At 36.3% G+C, this 24,945-nt stretch overlaps 2 long non-coding RNA genes across 2 annotated transcripts; both read right to left on the bottom strand.

Moving 5' to 3' along the window:
• Positions 1-2,854: 2,854 nt before the first annotated feature.
• Positions 2,855-4,240, bottom strand: LOC311081364. The gene is made up of 3 exons (XR_014605880.1): positions 4,138-4,240; positions 3,135-3,357; positions 2,855-3,036 (listed from the first exon to the last, which is right to left on the bottom strand). It is a non-coding gene; the product is annotated as an uncharacterized lncRNA (long non-coding RNA).
• A 6,811-nt stretch (positions 4,241-11,051) lies between these two features.
• On the bottom strand, positions 11,052-13,361 carry LOC311080518. Its single transcript, XR_014605628.1, has 3 exons — positions 12,958-13,361; positions 12,353-12,440; positions 11,052-11,178 (listed from the first exon to the last, which is right to left on the bottom strand). It is a non-coding gene; the product is annotated as an uncharacterized lncRNA (long non-coding RNA).
• Between the last annotated feature and the right edge of the window lie 11,584 nt (positions 13,362-24,945).

Genomic DNA, 24,945 nt, shown 5'->3' with positions numbered 1-24,945 from the left:
AGGCACAGTCGATGGAGCAGGTGCAGGGGCAGCAACTGAGTCCAACAGCCGATCCAGTTCTGTTCTCAGCTGATCCCTCTGGTCCACCAAGGCACTCTTCTCTTCACGCAGTTTTTCGAGGGTAATGGAGGCAGTAGGAGCTAGGTTTCCTCCGTGATCAGATGCAAGAGCTGGTTGGGGGAGGGGTGGTATGGGGATGTCTTCCGAATCACTGTCTTCCATGGCCTTATCTCTAAAAAAATGAGTGAAAGTCAATTTAATCACTAATCACGTAACTGTTAGCCATATCTAATGACGGTAACTATATTAAGTATGTTAAAATTTGCTAGTAAGCCTGCATTAGCTTACCCATTAACATAAGATTGTCCAACAACAAATATCATATGAACACAACAGTATTTAATTAAATATATTTATACATATACACCGACATACATATATATATATATATATACATATATATATATACATATATATATATATATATATATATATATATATATATATATATATATATATATATATATATATATGTAGCAGGACGGTCTATCGCCCCTCCTACTTGTAATTGTTTAATCTTGTAATTGTTTAATGTGTGGCCAATGGCCCAGCGTCCGGTGCAAATAAGAGCACGGCCTACCTGTTCTTTGGCATGCGTCATCGTCCAGGGACGTGATGTCATCCATGTGCCCTGCTGCTGTTTGATCGAGTCACGGCCCGCTGTGTTGCCGCTCGCAAAAGTTTCGCCGAAGCTGCTAGCCACTGGCAGTGCTGTTTGCTGGTCACTGTTGTCGGGAGAGTTGAATGTGGACCTCTGAGACGGGTAGGAGAAGCATTTGCGTGCAATAGCGTTTTGTAAACCACGTTTCTATGAGTTGTTTGACTGAGCGATTAGTCTGATTAATTCGTATGCCCACTGTTACTGTAGTGTAAGACACTAGCGGCGCCAGGATTTTGATTGTAGGTGGGCCTCCAGAAAACTGGATGGGTTAAAATAAGCCAAAAAAAAAAAAAAAAAAAAGGGGGGTTCCCCTTCATCTCCGTTTCAGCGCTTTTCTGCGGCACGTAGGACAGCGACTCATAGCCTGAACCTGAATTTAATGCGTAATACAGGTGAAAAAAAAAAAAAAAAAAACTTAAACAGGATTTTTTTTTTTTGCTTTTTTTAATAAAATTACAATTTAATTGAATGTATTGTTTAATAAAATTATAGGCCTATTATTTTTAGTTTATTAACAGCAGCAACAGCTGTAAAGATGAAGTTGTCGATCGTCATCTCCGTGAACGCGCCTATAGAGAGAAATGCACATCATGGATTGCATAATCAGAGAGTAGGCCTAGCCTTTTTCTTTTCGTTTTAAATTGTTAAAAAGACATTTCAAGCTTTAAGATATATTTCATGTATGTGAGGTATATGCTGAGTTTCTTTAAGTTAGGATTAGATGCGCTCCTGTTCACGAGCAATGCAAGTGACCGCGCGGGCGCCTCTATGATTATATTGTCTCCTATATTTATCCAGGCAATTGGTTGATAAAATATAAAAATTAAGATACAATTTATACAAAACGAAATTCACTTAAAAAAGGGCTTTCTAACTTAATCAAGTGGTCAAAATCATGTCTGACCCGCTCCATGTCTCTCGATATTGCGTATCCTATCTTACTCGTGCGGTTCACTTTTCATAATCAACTTAGATGAAAAAATAACATTATAATATTTTAACAAATATGAAACTAAATGAGCTTATTTAATGGCTACAACACATATAGGCCTACAGACTCTCTATTTATACAAATTGCTGCACATTAATTTTATTCTGAATTTTGCACACAAGGCATTTGTTTGTGCATGCATAGTAAAACATATCTGTAACATTTATCAAGTTCACTGATAATTATGCGTGCATTTATTATTATCTTAATGAATAATATATCTTAATGAAAACTGCGTTGTTTTAGAATGGAATGGATCGCAAATAGATCCGAATGAAGGAATGTACAAAACCATAGTAGAAAATGGGTGGGCCCGGACCTAAAATGGGTGGGCCCAGGCCCACCTGGGCCCAATGGTAGCGCCGCGGCTGGTGTAAGATCTGTCTGCGCCAGTGAGCGTTGTCGGAGGCATTCGGCCCTATTCCTCGCATATTGATCCCGGGACAGCGTGCTCAGTTGTGAGTATAGAGTTACTGTTAGAGCATGAAGCCGAGGGGGAAGAACTCTGTGTAACATCCTCTGTTTTGTTTTTAGGTATGCGATAAGGACAATATCGCCATTCTGAACGAGAGTTATCTGCCTGGTGCTTCATTGTGGAGCCTGTTTGCGCTGTGCCTTACTAGCTGCTGTTCTGTTTTGGTTCTGTTTTCTGTTTTGTTTTGTTTCACGCCAGGTGAATAGTTCTAAGTGAATCGTTTCCAGCGAATCATCCGAGCGAACTGTTTTTGAGAATCGCCTCAAGTGAACCATTCTGGGTGAACCATCGCAAGTGAACCGTTTCGGTGAACCGCATCAAGTGAATCGCTTTCAGCGAATCCTCTGAGCGAACTGTGTTTGAGAATCACTTCAAGTGAACCATTCTGGGTGAACCATCGCAAGTGAACCGTTTCGGTGAACCGCATCAAGTGAATCGTTTCAAACGAACTATTTCTACTGACTGTGACTTTGTAACCGTGGTATGCTTGGAGTTTATTTTGCTTTCTTTTTGTTTATTACTTTGATTCATGTTAATGAGTGAGTGGTTTTTCTGAATTCATATTTGTTTCCGACTCAATTATTGTGTTGGTGAATTTTTATATCGTCGGTGGTTAACCTGATAGTGTATGTATCCATGCTGCGGCAAGGTGTTGTATGCCCTCCAGCAATCACTTAGAATTTCACTCCCAGGTACTACATACTTTCGTATGATGGGTAGCAGATTATTTCTTCGGCGATGTTTGACCAACTTCAATATTGGTTTTCTAGATGTTCCTTGCACCTCCAGCATTCCAAAGACCCATGAATGTTTCCTTCGCCATGTTCTTCCGAAGCGTCCACGGTTGTACTACACATAGTAAAATCAAAATGATACAGCCATGTTATTATTTTTACTTGAATATCTTAAATATTTTTTATCTTTATAGTAATCTCAACAGCATTTACCATTTAATGTTGTACCTTTCTTTTGTGGCGGAATTTACTTTCGTCAATGACAACAAAAGCATGTCTTCCACCAATCCTCATCTTCTTTCTTCTCTGAAGTCTTTTAATTGCAGTGACACAGCATTGGCGAAGAGTATTATATACTCTTGTGATTGATGTACTACTTCTAGTAGCCCCTTCCTCAATCAAGTCGATATGTCTTTTCCTGAGACCTTGAGCAAAACTGACAATTCAAAATAGTGTTAAACCATATACGAGATATATAAGCAGCACCCTGATGTGGTTCTAAACCTGTCTTGAGTTTCTTAATTCTGCTGAATACAAAGGAAGATGTTTTGAAGAAGGTCAGTAACAAAACAGATCTCATTTCATGTTGATTCCCATAGTATTTATTTTCCCTACTATTTCTGTAAATGTGGGATTGGATCTGTTTGGTTACTGAAATTACTCCAAATATCTTCTTTGTGTTCAGAAGAATAAAGAAATGTATACAGGTTTGAAACAAGATGAGTAAATAATGACATAATTGTCTTTTTTGGGTGCAATTTACCTTTCACTCCATAAAAAATAATGAAACACAAATAAAATGATGTTACATTACACAATATATCCAGTGATTGTAGTTTCGTGTTTGTTTATTTTTAACGTTATTCCAGCATCTATGGCTTAGATGCATGGCGTTGGGGGAGGGGCAATTGGGCATCTCTAATTTACCTAACCTGCATGTTTTTTTACTGTGTGAGAAAACCGGAGTACCTGGAGTAAACCCTGACACAGGGAGAACATGCAAACTTCACACAAAAAGGCAACCTGACCTATAGGGATCTTCTTGCTGTGAGGCAACAGTGCTACCCACTGTGCCACCCCTAGTTGTGTGTCTTATGTTTCTGAGATACAATAACTGAAACGAACTTAAATTAAAATAAGAAACCAATGATAGATAATACACTCAATATATTCACTGTTGCACACAATATATAATTATTTATACAAACAAACTTACTTTTGCATTATCTTGAGCCATTCTGAAATTTCCATGTGTGAACCCTCGAAGATGGATCCTGTCCTAATAGATTTAGAAATTTCCTTATGGCATCTTCTTCTACATCTCCTGTGGAAAGATTAAACAAATTGTCAACTAAAACATGAAATTTATTGATGATTAAAAGAAACAACAATAGAAATGACACACTAATTGCATTAAAGAATGTTTATTTGAAATATCATGCAAATAATCCTTGTTTTAAATTATGTGCACATCATCCAGTAAATTATCTAGTATGTAACTAAAATCTACATCTTCTCTGTGAAGTCTACAAAAAATGTTTAAACTGGAAATGCATCTTGTTCCCTTAAAAAAAAATAACTGCACAGCACATTCCTGTATGAGTGTCACAAAGAAATTTTCCCAGGTTTGTGTGTTTGTAGCTTAAGAAGTATTAAAGATATCTCAATGTGATTTTAAATTCATATTCTTTGCAAACTTAGCTATCATACATAGTTGATAGTTTACCCTGGTTATTTCTAAACCAAGGGGTCCTGGGTTATCTTATTTCATGCTTTACACTGCTCATACTTTACCCGGTGTAACCAATTCATCCTTGTTATGTCTGATCTGTATACTTTTCAAAAACACTGGGTTACTATTATGATTTGCTTATTTTGGCTTTCATCTTAAAGGGATAGTTCACCCAAAAATGAAAACGCTGTCATCATTTACTCGTCCTCAAGTTGTTCCAAACCTGTATGACTTTCTTTCTTCTGCTGAACACAAAAGATATTTTAAAGAAGGTTGGTAATTAAACAGTTGCTGGTCCCCATTGACTTCCATAGTATTTTTTTCCTACTATGAAAGTCAATGGGGTCATTCAGTCATTTGGTTACCGACTTTCTCTAAAATATCTTCTTTTGTGTTCAGCAGAAGAAAGTAAGTCATACAGGTTTGGAACAACTTGAGGGAGAGTAAATGATGACAGCATTTTCATTTTTGGGTGAACTATCCCTTTAATTCAGACTTGCCACAGAATAAACCATTCAAAAACATACACGAAAAAGGACTAACAATAATTAACAACTAAGCAAAATATTTACACAGATACATTTACACTTACCACCTATAACCAATTTTTGTAGAGCCTGTTTTTGACATTTTCATATGGGTCCTACAAACAGGGCACTTCATCTTTGGTGCAAGCAGCCTATGTTTCTGCAGCCACTTAATCAACTTTCTTCCCCCTTTCCATGTCATGTATTGTAGTTCTCTCATGAACTTGCCCATGACTGTCGAAGATAAAGACAAACAAAGGCAAATAGTGGTTAACTTCATTTTTATAATTAAACACCACAACCCATTAATTTAGATACAACTAGAAATAATTGGACCGCGCGTTGGCTGCTGGATCGTAGGTCAACGGCGCCATCAATTAGTGAAAACTTCTCCATTACTCTCATAGCAACTGGAGGTAAAAATGCGTCCGTCGTGTGCAGTATGAGGGTATACAAACCATCAAGCCAAAATAATTGATTTTACATCATGTACATTAAGCTATATTACATTATGGATGCCTCCGCTATCCAAATTAACGTTAATAGTATACAATCATAATTCCTTATACAAATACCTTTTTACGTTTTAACGGTACAGATTCTAAGCAATTGTAAACAAATCTAAGACATTTATGTACTCCACACAGATAAAAAATCATTGAAATCGGTGGAGAGATGTAAAAGTTATAAAAAAAGTTGCAGCTTTCCCATTTACTCTCATTTCTTTGCAGGCTACACCGCTAATATGGCAGCACCACTGACGTATCGCAGCAGCTTATACGCGGTCAAGTTATTTCGAATTCACATGACATTTTCCTCCTTGTAAATTCAATATACCTTTACATTAAGGTCTGTGAAGCATTACCCTGCTAAAAAAACAACAACAGCATAGACTAGCATAATTCCCATGCTGGTCTATTGCGGTTTAGCTGGTGGTCACCAGCAAACCAGCACCATAAGGGGCCGATCACACCTGACGCGTTTTTCTGGTTCGAAAACGCGAGGTGCACAGCACTTTACATTACACAGAATGAGCAGTGCGCTGCGTTTTTTATGTTGCTAGGCAACTAATGATACAGCTGTCCTGTCAGTCAAGTAAACGTCAAATCAGCCATTTATAACCTTTATTTACTTTCTGTTAACATTGTGGTAGTTACGGTTCGTGAAGTCGTTAAGCTCCTGGTAACCCGCGAGAGCACCACAAGTTTATCCTCTATCATCGCACTCTACTGGCGTGGCGTTCAAGCAACTGTCGCTTTCATCACTTAAACGGAAGGCCCGCCTCTCACTTCATTCGATTGGACAGTGGAAAAAAACGCGATGACGTCGAGCGCTTTTTCCGCTCGGAGTTGCTTTTTTTTCAACTTCAAAAACGCGAGGCGCAGCGGGCGGTAAAACGCGAGGCGCAGCAGGCGCATAAACAGCGCGCAGAACGCTCGCTGCCATAGGAAACCAATTGAAAATAGGCGCCTCGCACTGCAAAAAACGCGTCAGGTGTGATCGGCCCCTAACACAACATATGCTAGTCTCGCTGGTTTTTCCAGCAGGGAAGTACACCACACAACTAAAAGCATTGCCAAAAAACTATTGATTTCTTACTCAAATGTATTTTTTAGGATTAATTATAAATACATAAAAACTCATTTAGTGATGAAACCTGAATCGAAAAGCAAACGAAACTTACCTGATAATGTGTCCACGAGTTTAAAGAAGATTTCGTAATTTACATGCTGTAGTAGGGCATAAAATCCGAAGATGAAAGATACGTAAGTTAATACAATTAAAAGATGTAATAGAATTAGACAGTAGGTAAACATTAGTTAAACATTTGCGACTGGAAGTTTGCTGTAGATTCGGACATGAAAAAAAAAAGTTAACAAAACATGTTAGCGAATAAATAAACAAATAGATATTAGGCTATATTGTTTACATTTTTAATCGTTACAGTAGCCTGCATTTCTTACAGAAAAAAAAATCTTTACCCAAACATTTCGTATGGTGATGGATGAATCCAAAGTTAAGTTTGACTTCGATCTTTAGATAGGTGTTTTGATTTCTGAATCGGAGAATCGATAGGCTTGACGTGGTAAGTACCGCGAGAGCAATTAAGCACAGGGAGGCGGGAGCCATACAGTTTTAATGCTAACACTTCACACTGCCACCAGTTGGGCTCCGCCCACAAAAAAACGTCATCTCTGTTTGCAAACACGCAGAAGGTCTATAAGCCTGTTTATTTTTGGACTCGATTCCCAGACAAGTAGGATATATAATAGAATAACGTTTTTTTTAATTAAATTAATTTATTTACCTTTTATAAGTACGTGAAGCCATGAGGTTGCATATTCCGGAACAGTAGGTGGCGGTATGCACCTTGCTTGCGACCCGCCAATACCAAGAGAGTGAGAGATAGTGAGTTGAGTGTCCGTCCTTCAGGTAATATATTATATTATCAGATGTTCCTTTTTCGTCTTTAATCAAAGATGAACCGGCCCAAAAGAAAGATTATGAAGCCGTCGAAGTACAGGACGGTGGGTGAAAACGCCACATCCACTGAAGTCGCGTGTGGGAGCAGTGGGAGCAGCATGACCACCACTGTGTCGGGAAAACATGACGACGCATTTAAGTGTAAGATTGGGGAGTAACGTTACCTTTCACAATATTGCAGCATCACAATCTTTCCAAATTGAATATTTTCAGCACAAACTTTCCCATTGTAAAGATATTGGTATGCTATTATAATTGCGCATTGAATACCCGTCACCCCCGAGCAACAACACAAAATGATTAAATAGGCCTATATCTTCTTATTATATATCAGGCCACTTATTTCATCCTCTCATTGGTTCATACATGGCAGGTGTAGTAAATTTTTACCATAACTGTTTAAATCATGTTTTATGCATACTCCATAGACTGTAAAAAATAGGCATACTCCCATTAATATAATATTGAAACGGACGTCATGGGAAATACGTCACATCACTTACTTCCGCGTTCGAAAATAAGGTGGATGGATAAAAAATAAATAAGGTGGATAGATGTGCAATATTTATTTTTATGAAGTCTATGATGCTATGTAGCCACAACTTTATATTTATTATGTATATTATCATTCCAACATTAATTTGTAATGCAATAAGTTTGTTTATAAATTAGGTACTATGGAGGGATTATTGGGTCAGAATTAAAACTAAAAGTCTAAGTTGAAAACTAAAAGTCTAAGTCGAAAATGAATTTGGTATTTAGGATTGGGCATTTGGTATTTAGGATAGGGCATTTTGTATTTAGGATAGGGCATTTTGTATTTAGGATTGGGCATTTAATCATTTAGCCATTTAGGATTTAGGATTGGGAATTTGGGGATTTTTAGTTTTCGACTTAGACTTTTAGTTTTAGACTTTTAGTTTTCAATCTGACCCAATAATCCCTCCAGTGATGTTTAGTTCTTCAATTTGATGTTTTAAAAAATAGGATAGTGGTCACAAGTATAAGCCCTGGAGTAGAGCAGGAGTAAGATTTAAACGTCTAACCTTTCTTTCTTTCTTTTTTCTTTCAAAGATAAGATTATCACTCTTAAAGCAGAGATCACCCTGCTGAAAGATGAGTGTGATTTTTTGAAAAAAGAAATCGAAAAGATGAAGTCTGCTGTCCCATCTGCAATGGCACACAGATATAGTGTAGTGCCACAGCCCTCAGGTTTGTGTTTCATGCTTTTTTGTTTTTTGTTGCTGTCAGAACAACTATGCCTTTTTAAAAAACATTTTCTGCTGCACTACAGTCATTATCACTATAAAATATCACAACCCCCCCCCCAGCCACCCCCCATCCCCATCCCCCTCCCCCATCCCCCTCCCCCTCCCCCATCCCCATCCCCCTCCCCCATCCCCATCCCCATCCCCCTCCCCCATCCCCATCCCCCTCCCCCATCCCCATCCCCATCCCCCATGATCTGCCTCAAACTTCACCAAATTGTGTTTTCTTCAAATGTACAGTTACTACAGTAATATAAGGTGGCACAAAATGTTTTAGAGTGGAGGATTGTTCGACAACTTAAAATTGAAGGTGTAGCTTGCTAAGAGCATGTATATATATTCATATTTTTGCAGTGCAGAAAGACCAATGGGACTCCAACTCCTCAACTTCAGAGTCCCCAGTGGAAGTTCAGAAAAAGAAGAGCAAGAAAAGAAAGAAGAAGAAAAGCAAGAGAAGCAAATAAAGGGGAGGGGGATATAATGTGTTACTTTGTTGTTTGAATATACTTTAGAAAAGACAATGTTTTATTAAGATGAAAAACTGTTTTGAAATTTGTTTGTAAAATAAAAGTCAGAAATTAAATGGGATCCTTTATTGTATATTTACTGCACTTACCCTGTAACTACACAGAACAAGGGGGTAACAAGCGCCACTTTAATTTACAGCCCGCAGGAGTTAAACTTACCCTGTAACTACACAGAACAAGGGGGTAACAAACACTACTTACTATGTAACAATATGGAACAACACTATTTGCACAGTAATTACAGAGAAAGGTACTCTTATTAAGAAAACAAACAAAAAAAAAACTTTTAATTACAGTATATTGTGACATTTAAGTGTCATTGCAATACAATGTGATGAGGTAAGTACATGGTACGTTCTAAATTAAAATCATAGCAGAAACTCTTTTTTTTGGCTTAACGTTAAGTAGATTAGTAAGAAAAGCCAATAAATAAAATTTTTATCATACTGTACTTACATACAGCCATATATAAGTTTAATTTACAACCCACATATGTCAGAATTACCCTGTAACTACATTGCACAAGAACATATTTTGCCAGAAATGTGATAAAAACTTTAATATACAACAGACGTACAATTTTCGCCTGGAATATATTCACAGAATAGGTACCTGTTAGTTTTAAAATAATTACATTATAAATAATTTGCTTGTATATCTGGTTGTACCCCTTTATTACCCAAAACTTAACAAATTGTTCCCTTATACCTACACGGAAGTACACTATAATTACAGAAACGTACACCGTAATTTCGGTTTTAATTACGAAGTTCTTTGCAGGTTGTATATCTGCTTGTTACCCCTTTATTACCTAAAACTTAACATATTGTTCCCTCATACCTACACGGAAGTACACTATAATTACAGAAACGTACACCGTAATTTCGGTTTACTTACGCAGTTGTTTGCGGGTCGTAATATAAAGTGTTACCTATTGTTTTAAAGTTCTATAGAAGTTATATTTTATTAAACCACATTCTCAGTTAAACAATTATTTCATCATCGTAGTAATAAGCACTTTTGTATTGTTAATATTAAAAATATTCCAATTAACATACAATGTGTCATGGGTTTTCATTATATTATAGTAACATCTGTTTATAGCTCTAAAATCAACTGCAAAATTGTAGCCAGGAAGAAAAATTAAATCCTATGGATTTGGGAGAATTTAAAAATGACTCACCCTCCACAAATAATCACTACCTCCTCCTGTCCTGGCTGCTTCTCCAACCACTACTCAACCCTTGATTTCAGAGGTTTACTATATATGAAAAACAATACTCTGTGTAGTGTGTCAATCAAATTTGTTCATAAATGCTATACTGATTTTCATAAACTCAATCAATTATCAACAACTGAATACAGTGGCAATTAATTTTTATATTAACCCTTTCTGATTCTGCATTCATTCCAATGGACATAATTAACTGATATTAACTATGGTGGACTGCGACAGAGGGTATAACTAAATATATGTCATAATATATATAAATATATAAAAATTATACAAACGTCTGTCTGTCTGTTAACAGCATATCTCTCGAACCGTTAGTCCGAGGGATTTCAAACTTGACAGGTGTCTTGCTACGGGCACGAGTAAGTGCAGTGCCAAGTTTGAGATGGCGTTGTTTGGATGAGAAATGCAAATGATATCGTTAAATATATCATTTTTAGAGGGTTGTGGTTTAAAATAAACATTCTGACATTAGAGGGTTGTATCTGTAAAAGAAGCACAAAGAAAAGTTGTGGTTTAAAAATAAACATTCTGACATAAAGACTCTGTCAGCTTAACATTAAATCAGCTATACTGTTTACTTCTGAATATTATATTTTTACTCAATTTTCCACATTTATTTTATGTCATTATGTCAGGATCAGTATTTGCTTTCTACCATAGACAAATAAAAATGTCACAGAACTTTTGCTGTGTAATTGTAACAATGAGCTCTCAAACACACCAAACCAACAATTACTAAAAACACACTCAAAAACTGATTTTGCACTGGCCTTTTGCACTAGTATATATAAAATGTATATTATCAATGGATTTTACATTTACTGTAGAAAATAAAGAATGGTCATATTTTTGTTCCTGGAATATAATTTAAGACAGAACGAATTAATACCATAATCACTCAAACAGAATGAAAAATCATACCAGAGATGGTCTTAATTTACAATTTGATTAATTTATTAATTCATTATAATAACTGATCAACTCTTTATACAAACTGATTAATTAATTACAATTATTTATTAATTAAAGATTTGGTCAGGACCTCCATCAAATTAAGGAGCCTCTCTTCCCTAGCTGCTACATCTCTTCTCATCTCCTCATCCCTCATCTCCATTCTCACTCTAAATTCTTCTTCTCTCCTCCTGGCTTCTTCTTCTCTCTCTCTTCTCTCTCTTCTCTCTTCCTCCTTTCTTCTCTCCCTCTCTTCCTCTTTTCTTCTCTCCCTCTCTTCAAACTCTCTTTCTCTTCTTTCCTCTCGCAGCTGTGCCTCTTCCTCTCTCTTAGCCTCCCTTTCCTCCAGCTCTCTCAAATAGGAAAGAAGCTCACTCTCTCCTGACCCTCTCTTCCTTTTTGTGCCTCCAATGTTAGAAGGGCCAGGAACAGAGGGAGAGGAACCAACAGCCTCATCCTGGTCACCGGACTGTATTAATACTGGTGGGGTGATGGATGGCTTTGAGCCTAATGCAGCATCCATCACCCCATACCACTTCCAGGATGCGGCAGTCAGTTACCCTCCCTCTGTGCTGACCCCTGACTGTGGACACTTAAGATCCTATAACATTTGTGGGGGAAAGACATATAATTACTTACATTTTATTTAACTAATTATTTATATTTAAGGCAAAATAGAAGACAACATACATCACATTTACTTACTTTGTACTTTTGCTTAAGATTTTCCCACTTTTTCTTAACCCATGCTGCTGAAACCTTTCCCAGCAGGTCGCTTTGATGAATGAAGGCTCTTGTGGACCCAAAAGAGAACACAGCAAGCACATTTACAAGTTATTCACAACAATATCATTGGAAGCTTTTGAATTTATAAAGCAAGCACAGAACATGTGTTACTAAGTTAAAACCTATGAGTATCACTTGTAGACCGTAAAATAGTAATAAAACAGACATTAAATGAGAGTGTTTAGAGCTCAATAATTCTCACACTAACTTAATCCTTTCTAGAGCTATTTAAGTAAACACATATCCATATCATTTCTCCTACTGAGCACACCTTTGGACTAAAAAACCCAGAGGAACATTTTACAGGAGTTGAACAGTGGATGTAAATTTAATTACTCACTATAATATTTCTATAACAAATCAGAGGGATAGACATTGGGACAGACTTTTCCTACATCCTCCGATAATTTTTTTTACACAATATAACAGCAAATATATAAGCCTATGACACATAACAAATAAAGTAAAATACCAATTACTACAGCATCTACAAAAGCATACAAATGTCAATGACCGCTACTTACTCAAAACCTTTGATTGCCGCGTTTCTTTTTCCCGTGAAAAGGGCATCATTGGCAATGCGCCAGTTAATAAGGCGCTCAGTATCTTCATCGGACCCTACAAGATAAACACGGTACTTTTTTAGCACAACATAATCCCAATAATATTATGAGACAATAAAATATAACTTTAATTAGGGTTAAACATTTAAATTCTTACACTTAAAAGCTGAGGGCGCATCTCCGCTGCTGCATCCGGCTGCCATGTTTACATAACCGCAAAGCCATCGCAAAGCTCCTCCCTCCCGCACGCAATGGGTTGTGGGCAATATTAGCCGTTAGAGTGTGCATTGATCTGCACTTCGAATTCTAACCGGAAATAGTAGACCATCCGGGTATCTTTGGAATACTCTTTTCAACATACTACAATTTGGGACGTACTAATTCTAGTTTCGCATACTATTTAGGACGGATAGTATGCAAATTGGGACTCAGCGCATGAGTTACACAGCCAAGGAGAGCACATGGACACTGTTGAGACAAGACGCTCTTGTTTCCTTCATTCTTTCCAGCTAATATTGGTATGTTTAGAGGTGTTCATTTGGTTAAAGTTCACTGAGTAATGAAGGCAATATGTTGCTGAATTTATTATATGTATTGTGAGTTTTAAGTGACGCACATGGAGCTAACAAGTGATCTGTGCACCGTGTATAATGTGGAAAAAGATTTGCACAACTGATAATATTCTGATCAAATTGTCCCATGTCATTTCAGGGTCAATAAATACAATCATTGGAAGCCATCTTGCTGTCTGAAGTGTTTAATATCTTCAGAACTGGATCTGCTGGATCTGATAAATCCATTCTGATTTATCAAACTATTTCTAACCTATAGTATTGCAGTTTTGCTCTTCATTTCATTCCATTTAATGTGAATTATATTTATTTACCAACAACAAATAGAATGCATGAGTTTCCTTGCAGTCTTTTTAATTCTCAATATACACATGGCAAAATGTGAAAAAAAACTATAAATTTTCAACATGCAGATATTTAATCAAGTATGAAATGAAATGGAAACTACAAATTCACAGTTGAGAAAAAAGCTTTAAGCTGTAGTAATTGCAACTTTTTGTCTTTATATTTCTGCAGTTGGACGTGCTGACTTGGAGGGTTGCTCTGTCAATTTGTGTTTCCTGGATGGCACAATGATATTTGTCAGTTGATATAGGATGTGTACTGTGTGGTTTGATCAAACTCTTTATCTTCAAAGTATTGTTCAGCCTGTCCAGCTCTTTCAGTAGTGTCCTCATTCATCGCACTTGTGTTGATCTCCAGTGAAGCTATAGGCTCAATTAATGATAAAGTCATTGTATGTAGTAACTTTCATTTCTAGTAGTTCAAGCAGAAAATCAACAATATCATCATTAGATCTGTTGCATTTTACATCAACCAGTGTGCAAACAATGCTATTTCAAATTTTTGCTGTAAAAATGTTGTCAGAGGTAGATTTTTATGATGAGGTTTCTATGTTTTAACTTCTTTTGCAGTTGGTTTGAATTGAGTTTAACATTTTGGACACTATGCCACTTTTTGGACGCTTATAGCCACAAACTGAATAGTGGCATGTTACTAATGTGATGGTTTAATTGACAGACATGTTAGTTATTTGTGCACAAATTATTTCACAATTTTGAATACCCTTTTGTAATTGTTTTAAATAATCATTGTATTTATGTTTTTTTTTTTCATTTACTCTAAATAGTTTTTTAACCCCTAATGTTTTTAAATGCACTTTATAATGTTCATTAAATTGATCTCCTCAGCACAGACAATACAAATTTGAATCATTTTTAAACCCCTAATCTTGTATTAATGTAATTCTTAACATTGTCTACATTCAAAATTGTCATATGATACCATTGTCAAGACAATGTTCACTCCAGACTGAATTATACTGCTGTTTTGTCACATGCTGTAAATAGTTTTCTAATCTGTTTTTAAATGCACAATTATTTTAATTCAAAAGATTTTAAAATGGAGTTTTCTTATCCATATGATTAATGCTGAAAAAAATCAAGGTTTATTCACATCCATCTTTCAAATATAATTGTATTTATTTGTATATTAAACACAACAAAATGGTACAATTGACTTTTTTTAATTTAAATAGTCAACAATTTCATACATCACACATTTTATCTATTTATACTATATATTCAAATTTACCAACACAATTCAATACTACAGCAGGGCTCAAAATACATACATAGAAAGTAATAGTTCACAATTCAGCACCATATGTATAAAAACCAATGTGTGAACAATAACAAAACATGTCTTCAAGTTAGCACATGACATTGAGCATAAAGTAATTTCAACTAAACATATCTGATATACTATATATGTTCATCACCTTCACGTCATCAGCCATCACTGATAACTCATCACCTGCTTGTCATTTATCACCATAGATACTAATATTCATCACAGCTGTCTCTCTTTGTCTCATCATCACCTTTTGTAGTTCCATTCTGATCAATCATCCTTTGTGCATTCTTGTCTATTTAATGTGTCTGTATCCTGCCATATGTTCACCTTGATTAAGAGAAAACTGTTCCACACAAAACGTTCTAGCTTTGTTCAGAAGGAGATTTGTTCAGAAGGAGATTTGTTCAGAAGGAGATTTGTTCAGAAGGAGAAAGATTGTTCAGCCTGCACCCTGACACACAGGTTAGTGTCACGGTGTGACAAAGGAGGGCGGAACTAAAGTTCGCCGCAATTGTGTCCCCTCCGGTACAATAATAAGGAAACACCACTCCCCCGTGTAAGTGTATATCTGTTGCCCTGCCAACCGGGATGAGGAGATTGACACCAGGTGTCAGAGATTAATCTAGAGCCATGACGAAGCCATGTGGGCATTGAGAAGGATATAAAAAGCCAGTGAAGAGAGACTGCGTTGTGGTTCTCTCCTGTGAGAAGTCGTTCTATTTGAGTGTTGCAGAGAAGAATTGTGGTGTGCAAAGGGAAGTGCTGCTGGAGGGGACTCGAGGAGTGTGGAAGAGTTGTGAAAACACACCGTTTGCCTGGAAGGGAGAGAGATAAGTAATCGACCATCGTATCTCGTACCTACATGTTTCAACACTGAATTTGAGGTGGATTGGAGTGCTTTGATTGTGCTATTGAGACGTCACTGAGTGAATTATACTGATTCATGTTCGATCTCTTACCCTCTTCCCCCGTGTTGGAACGGTGATGTGAATCCTGTCTATGTCTGTGGAGGAAAACCCTGAAACATCTTTTTCCCAACATTGAAGCTCGTTGCTTGTGGCACGGAGACCCCTGGGTGAGTGCTGGCCTTATCTGCACTTATTTGAAGTGGATTGCAGTGCCTAAATTGACGTTTCCCCCTTCACGTTGCATGTTTGGAGTGAAATTGCCATGTGTGTGGAAGATTTATTCTCTCTTGCCGTGCACTCCCCTCGTGCCATGCTGGTCTACTGTCAGTAACTGGAGCTTAATAATGTCGATCGGTTCCATCTGTTGAGGACTAGAAGGAACAGCATCTGTAAGTCAAACTAACCTCTCTGTTTTGAAGTAGTGGTTCTGACTGTCTTAGAAAAAGCTCCGCTCAGCCTGTTGACTTGGAGTCTGCTGCAGCCCTAAGCCCACCTGTACGGTGTGAAGTTATCTGCCCCCTGCAACACACGTGAGAATTGTATATTGCTGTTGAAGTTGATTCTGTTTGTCTTCGTAGAAGCTCCACTCAGCCTGTTGATTTTGAGTCTGCTGCAGCCCTAAGCCCACCTGCACGGTGTGAAGTTATCTGTCTCCCGCAACACACGTGAGAACTGTATACTGCTGTTGAAGTTGAGTCTGTCTGTTCTAGAGAAGCTCCGCTCAGCCTGCGACTTGAATCTGCTATAGCCCCAGGTCCATCTGCATGGTGTGAAGTTATCTGTCCCCTGCAACACACGTAAGAACTGTATACTGTGGTGAAGTTGATTTTGTCTGTCTTAGAGCGGCTCTGCTCAGCTGTGACTTCGAGTCTGCTACAACCCCAAGTCCATCGGCATGGTGCGAAGTTAGCTGTCCCCCGCAACACACGTGAGAGCTGTATATTGCTGTTGAAGTTGATTCTGTCTGTCCAGGAGAAGCTCCGCTCGGCCTGCGCCTTTGAGTCTGCTATAGCCCCCGGCCCATCTGCATGGTGTGAAGTCACCTGTCCCCGGCAACACACGTGAGGCCTATATACTGCTGTTGAAGCTGACTCTGTCTGTCCTAACGGTCTGTCCTAGAGAAGCTCCGTTCAGCCTGTTGACTCGAGTCTGCTGCAGCCCCAGAGTCTCAACTGTCTACTCACCTGTGAAAACTCACCTGTCCGTCGTAGGTCCCTGCGGCCCCTGCATTAGCGTGGGAAGAGGAACAGCCCCGACCGCATACTCATCTGTGGAAATCCATCGATCCATCACAGGCCATTGCGAACCTTGTACCGGCGTGGGAGTGGGCCCCGGAGACTGCTGCATTGCCTCGATTCTGGGGAAGAAGAGGAAAGGAAGATTTTAGCTTAGGTTATTCAAATTACTTTTAAATTTAATAAAAAGAACTGTTATTCCCTTGAATTCTGTTTCCGTCTCGTCTCTGACACGTTCCTCAGGGTGGTCCTGGTTCAGGGGTGGGCGCAGTCCGGCTTGGCCCATCCCGACCTGTGACATTAGTCTAAATATATCTTTAATGATTTTTAAATTCAGAATATGATTTTAATATTTTATTTATAATATTTTGTGTAATTTAAAAGATACTCAAACTAAATCACAAAACATATGTCTGATAATTATAACCACATCATGTTAAATCATGTGACTCCTGTAAGTGATAATCCTATTATTAAATCTTAAAATGTTTTTTTTTTTTTTAATGTGCATACAATATTTCTTATAGATATGGCAAGTCCATCAAATGTTGTTGGATATATACACAACGTCACTAACATAAAACAGGGCCCCAAGAAACATTTTTTTGACGCAACATTACAACAAAAAGACATCACTTCAACAATCAGAATCTTCAGGCCTGAACTACACGGGCAATTCAAATCATCAGAAAATGATCAGTGAGTCAGTTACACATGTTATTCTTATGAAAAGTACATTCACAATGACCTTTTAGCTCTAAACGCATTCTTAAAAATGGTTCTAAACCATACCATGTTAAAATTATTTGATTCATAAAAATTGCAGAACCCTTCCAGCTAAATAAAACAATATTTGTAATGAAAGCGCTAGAACCCATGGTGTTATAAAAATACTTTTATTATGTTAGATTATTCTCATTAATATTAATAACTGTATGTGATAAATATTTATTTGATTAATATTAATTTATATTTTTTCCTTTTGAATTTATTAATATTGGGGTTTGTTTCACCCCTCAATATTTGAGATGTAATTTTAACTTATAGCCTCAAGATTGATTTAGTGGCTTTAATGATCTTGTGACTGGGATTGTTTATGCATGAAGATTGTATGAAAATTTGAAATTTAATATAAAAAGACATTTTAAGATGCTTTAAATTGTTAGAATTTGAGTCTATAATATTTGTTTTAATTATGAATCTTTGATAAAGACATTTATTTTATTTAAAAAAAGAGGGAACAGACAACCATGAACTGTAACCTAAAGATCCATTTTAGTATATGATGATTTATTAGTACCATACAGTTATAAAAAGAAATGTTACTAAAGTGCAAGAAAACTTAAAACAATCATCTTTTTAGATTGTGTGACTTTACTCTTTAAACTGTATACCAGACAACTAACTATATTTCCTTAATCCATGCAACTCCTAGGAGACCCATTAAGCTGGAGAATGTTGTGATACAACCTTCGCAGCTGTATTCCGGGAAAGTAGACATTCTTTTCACAAACACGTCTAAATTATTGTGTATAAGAGATGCTGGATTCATTTACAACACGCAAAAAACAGATCTGAAAGTGTTTACATTGGAGCACATCCTTAAAACCAGCTCCCAATATGAACGAGTAAGTACATTTTATAAGAAAATTTGAATGTACAGTATCTATTTTAAATGGACTTAATCACATATTACTTAAACATTAACCACTATAATAGAAATCCCCTTATGAACTGATTCCACAACTTGAATTTATATTGAACTAAATTTATGTGTGCATGCTGACACAAGATAATTTAAGTTAGGTCCTAACATTAGGGGCTGTTTAGCCACACTTGCACATTTTACACTTCAAAAGAACATTGAAGCTGCATTGCACACCACTGTCTTTCAAATATATGGTGTGACTTGGCAGTATGATTTGAAAATGTATCCACAGTCTGCTTTTAAAGATAACTCGTATGCTTATTATTTATATGCATATAAAAAAATAACATTATTTTTAAATATACATACATGTAATTGAAATAAACCTGTTACTGAAATTGAAAACGAGCTTTAACATACTGTTTTACTAATCTGTGTAAATTTCTCTTTCAATAGGTACTACTCCATGTCAAAATTGCTCAACAGGAGAGCGAGGGCCACAATATAATGAGAGATGGAACTTTCCTGGAAAAAAACATTTACAGTTTGTGACGCAACATCATCTGCAGAACTGACTGTGTGGGGCGAGCACTGCCTTGAAGTTGACCGGTGGTACAGCATGTCAAACATCTCCGTAAGACAATACAACAACAAACCATACTTGACTACAACCAAAGACACAGAATTCAGAATCATTAATTCTCAAGACACTGCAGTCCTTCTTCCAACCACATCTTCAAACAGTCAAAACTGTGAAATAATTGGCGCACAAATTACAAATACTTATATCTGTCCATTAAAACACCCCATCAATATGTCACTATCAAGCTCAAAAATACTGTGTGAGAAATGTAAAACTCAATTCAAATCAGCTGCAATACAAATGAAAACTTTCGGGAACTTAACAATGAAATCTACATCTGGCAAAATATTTACAGCCAAAAATCGGCAATAACATTATTGGCACAATCGTTGACTTAAAACGCAGTAGATCTGACGACGATATTGTTGATGCACTACTTGAATTACCAGAAATGAAAGTCACAACACATAATGAGTTTATCATAAAGATTGAGCCAATTGACACCAACACAATAACTGATGATAGAGCTGGACCATCTACACCTTTCTTCCAAGATACAGACTTGGATCAAGACATACTTCAAATTCATACACTACCACAGAGTACACATCCTACACCAACTGACACATCTGATTATGCAATTCAAGACACACAAACTGACATTGAGACGCCATCACCACCAGTACAAGAACCAAAACACACAAATAAAAAGTTGAGATCTGTAGGCATGCAATTAAAAACAAAGAAATTATTTTTTTTCGCTAATATATTTTGATGTTAGATTTTTTTTTTTTTATACCTTTGCAGGTATGATTATATTTGATGCATCTAATGTGTTTTTTTTTATTCTTTACATTTGTAAATATTTATAATTTAAATGATTGCGTGGAAGAGAATTTTTCATTTCTTGTTGAAAATATACTTTGTATTTAATTGGTTTAAACTAAGAGCAAAAGTATCTCTTATTTATACAATATATTTTGTTTATTCTTGTGATCATATTGTCAAGTATTTTTAGGTAGCACTGCATGAAAAGACTCAAATCCGGCAATATCCGGGCATGGTAAACTCCTTTGTAATTTGATGTTTGCCGGATGTATGTGGGAGAAAGCGGTTCAGAGTAACACGGAACAGTATATTTCCAGACAAACCCGGAAACCTCACATATGCGGACATATACAGGAATCCGTGAAATTTCACGGACATATACAGATGGTGCCCAACCAGAATGCCTATTACCGCCGCGCCAGCCGCCGCGGCGAAATCACCGCGGCGAAAATAAACCAGCCGCATTTCAAAGTCGTTCCCGAAATGACCGCCAGGTGGCGCAAATGGACATTGTGCAAATCAGCAGCAATTGCCGTATTTTAAAATGTAAGTGGGTTGAATATTAAACCCTAAGCCTAATAGGCATATTTTTCATATATATAAATAGGCCTATAAGGCTACAACAGAATAGAACCAAAGATAGAATCAATTTTAGAACTGAAAAAATAGAATCAAAAGTTAAAAATAGAGACGATATTAGGAGCAATGACGCTGAATATTTTTACTATTCTATTGAGGAATTAGATAAATGAAGAGCTCTCGTGAGCGATACAATCGGATAGTAATTATAGTGATTTCAAAAGCAGTCCTTAAAAAAAAATACATGGAGTAGTGTGGCATAATACGCGGAACGCGTTTTAGTTAAGATCCTGGTTTCAATGCCCTTAATCTATATTGGCTAGGCTACTGCTTTAAAAAAATGTCACAACGCGTTTTGAGATTGTTTTGAATTAAACATTGAAGTTTAAAATGTAGTGTTTTGGCACACCAGGCCGAGTGGCGTTACGCATTGTTCAAAAATCAGGTTTTATTCTGGCATGTTGAATTGGCGTTAGATTTTTTTTTTAGATTTATTAGATTTAGATTTTAGATTTCGTTAGATTTATTTTTCTCATAACAGCTAAAATAACTTAATATATGCCTTGTCTTAATATGACCTACTTAATATAGGCAATAGGCATATAATAGCCTATAATAAATTAGCAAAACTTGGCCACTAAATATTTAATTTTCAATTATTTTAATTATCACAATTAAAGTTTTAATTTTATTAAATTGAACAAGCGCAACCATCAGCATTTAATCAAATATTCTAAAATATGTATTATTAATAATAATGTTATTTCAACATAATATTTCGTTTTTTCGACATAATATGTGTGCGTGCAACAAGCAAGATGTGTATTTGTAAATCCGGTGATGCGTGCATTGATTTTTATCAATAAACTAGTGTTTTCTGACAGTGTCGACTGCAAAGATGAAGTTGACGATCGCCATATTTGTAGTGAACGCACCTAGAGAGAAATGCACATAAAGACATAATCAGAGAGTAGCCTTTTTATTTTCGATTTGAATTATTTCGATGAAGACATTTCAAGCTTTGTGTATTTGATGTATTTCTCATGTCTGTGTGAGGCATACGCTGAGTTTCGTTAAGTTAGGAGGATGAGATGCACTCCAGCTGACGTGCAAAGCAAGTGACCGCGCGGGCGCCTCCATGATTAGTGTCTGTTATATTTGCTTCTCTTACTTATTAAATACAGGCAATTGGTTGATGAAAAATTGATTAAAATTAAGATACAATTTATAGAAAACGAAATTCACTTTAAAGAAAGGTTTTCTACTAAACAAAACTTAATGAAGTGGTCAAAATCATGTCTGACCCACTCCATATCCATCTCTCGATATAATGCATCCTATCTTACTCGTGCTGTTCACTTTTCATATTCAACATAGATGGAAAAAAATAACATTATAATATTTTAACAAATATGATACTTAATGAGATTATTTAATGGCTACAACAGTATAGTAGGCCTATAGACTCTATTTGTACAAATTGCTGCACATTAATTTAATTAAATGAAACCTTGTAACGAATTCACACTGTATAGGGTAGACTGTGTACAGTTGAGACACCTTATGTCTCACGCTATGCATTGTTCTAAAGCCAGGCTTTATTCTGGCATGTTGATAGTGTTCGACAAACGCTGCGGCGCATTCATTTGAATGAATAGCGCTTCTCGCTAGTGTGCGCGAACACACACTGGAACGTTAGGCCATGTCGCAATGAGTGAATCGTGGCCGAGTGGTTGAACTTACGTTACGATCATTTAGATGACACGGGTTCGAATCCCGAACTAACTTGGACTATTGATATTTTTATATTAGCCTATTGATGCATTTTATAGTCTATTGTTGATGCAGAGAGATTTGTCTAGTTCTAAAACATAGTTTTTTGCTTATAGCCTATTTACAAAATAAAATCACCATGCATTTCCATTTTACACTAAGGAACAAATATTATACAATGACTTTACTTCTGTAGCCTATAAAAATTCCAATCGTAATTTCAAAAGCAGTTCTGTTAAAATATATGTATGACGTTTAAACGACAAACAATAAAATCAGAACCAGTATTTGCGTTCATGGTTCCAGTGGCAGTAATGCATCTGCGGCTTTTCAAAATGTCACAAAGCGTTTTGAGATTGTTTTGAATGAAATATTGAAGTTTATAATTAAGTGTTTTGGCACACCACGACGAGTGGCAAACTCTTTGTTTTGTTTTGCAAACTCAGTCTGTGGGGGGTTTGGAGAAAGCAATAGTTGCTTTATCGTGGGGGTGCAGGACAGAGGTGTTAATGTTCCGTCTTTCATATGGAGAGTGTCGGAGCCAGCCTGATGAGTAGGCAAAGGCAAAGTTCTTTTAAGGATTAATCTCAAAATCTCCAAAAGTCCATAGTCTATGTACAGTAGGCCCTATATCTTATTAAATTATATATTGTAGTTTTATTGATTGTATTTAAAGGTTTTCCACACACAATTTCAATTTAGCAGATACAGAGCTCTTTAATTCGCGACCCACCTCGTTTTATTATAACATGCCCGTTTTAACATGCCTGAATTCAGCAAGGCATGTTGTATCTTTGAAGGAACAAAAGCTATTTGTTACAGTTTTTTCTTTCGTGATTTGTGTGGATGACACACAGCGACATATACAGTATTATCAGCTGTATGGTGTTTTTTTACGCTGAAATGCTTCATTTCGAGAAAGACCCGCCGCGCGCAGTGAGGGAGACCAAACTTACTAAAAAAATATCCAGCGCGAGAGAGACAAAGAAAAACGCCTGTTCTTAATTTATGTTGCTTTGAACTTTTTTCGTTTTGTACCGTTTTAATTTTTTAATTTAGCTGCAATTTCTTTGACAATAGAAATTTAAAATGTTGCAAGAATAAGATTGTGTTTCTTATTTTGCATCACAAAGGGAATAAACGCTATCGATGCAACCCTGTTTAAATAAATAAACTGTTCCGACACTTTATTCATACCTTGAAATGTGCGATGGGTTTTCAAACTTAATTAATTTTCTTTTTCTTTTACATTTTCATTGTTTATTTTTTAATTGAAAGCAATACTGTATTGAAAGTATTTTTCTGATTTGTTCGATCTGTTTTGAAAAATGTCTTCCGTTGCTATGGCCGGGTATCACTGTCAGTCATCTCAATCTCGTGAATGATTCACACACACAAAAAAAATAATTTAGCAGATTAAAGACGAGCTTCATCATCTTCATTTTCTGGTGCAATCGGCTGACAGTCTTCCTTCATCAGATGTGTCGTCTTTGCAGCGGCTCAACTGGAATGTAGCAAATTTATGTTGTAAATTGATAATTAAACAAGATGATTGACTTTAATAAACAGATGCATATTTAAGCATCAAGAATGGAAAAACATAAGTCGGCTACACTGAGATTCGATCTCAGATCGTTTGAAGCTCCGAGAGGCTATTGTTAATGCATTGACCACAGAGCTATCGTCTGAATAGCCTAGGTCTACTATTTTCTCTGTTTTAAAAGTTTGTTATATTCTTTTTTTATTTGCTTATGTTTTTTAACATTGGCAATTTACTGTCTCGAAATTATGTGTCGAAAAAATTATAAAAAAAGTGTTTTTACAAGACCTTGTGCTGTTTATTTATTTATTTATTATTATTATTATTATTATTATTATGCAGATGTTAATTCAGCCATTCTGTTGGATAAAAATTGTCCCTAATGTAAAATGGAAATGAATGGTAATTTTATTTTATAAATATAAAATATTTAATATAGGCTATAGGAGAAAAAAACAATATGGTGTAGCAATATTTTAGAACTATCAAATCTCTCTGCATTAATAATAAAAAAGTAGCCCATGTTTGTTCGGGATTAGAACCAGTGTCATCAGAATTATTGAAACGTAAGTTATAGCCTACCACTCGGCCACGAATTTGTTTTGTTTTAGTTTGTTTGAAATGTATTTTTACATATTTTGCTTTCGT

This window comes from Abramis brama, assembly GCF_963993115.1.
Source record: "Abramis brama genome assembly, chromosome: 4".
NCBI classification, from domain to species: Eukaryota; Metazoa; Chordata; class Actinopteri; order Cypriniformes; family Leuciscidae; genus Abramis; species Abramis brama.
Note: the sequence above shows the minus strand (reverse complement) of the source record. Positions and strands in the feature narration are given on the sequence as shown.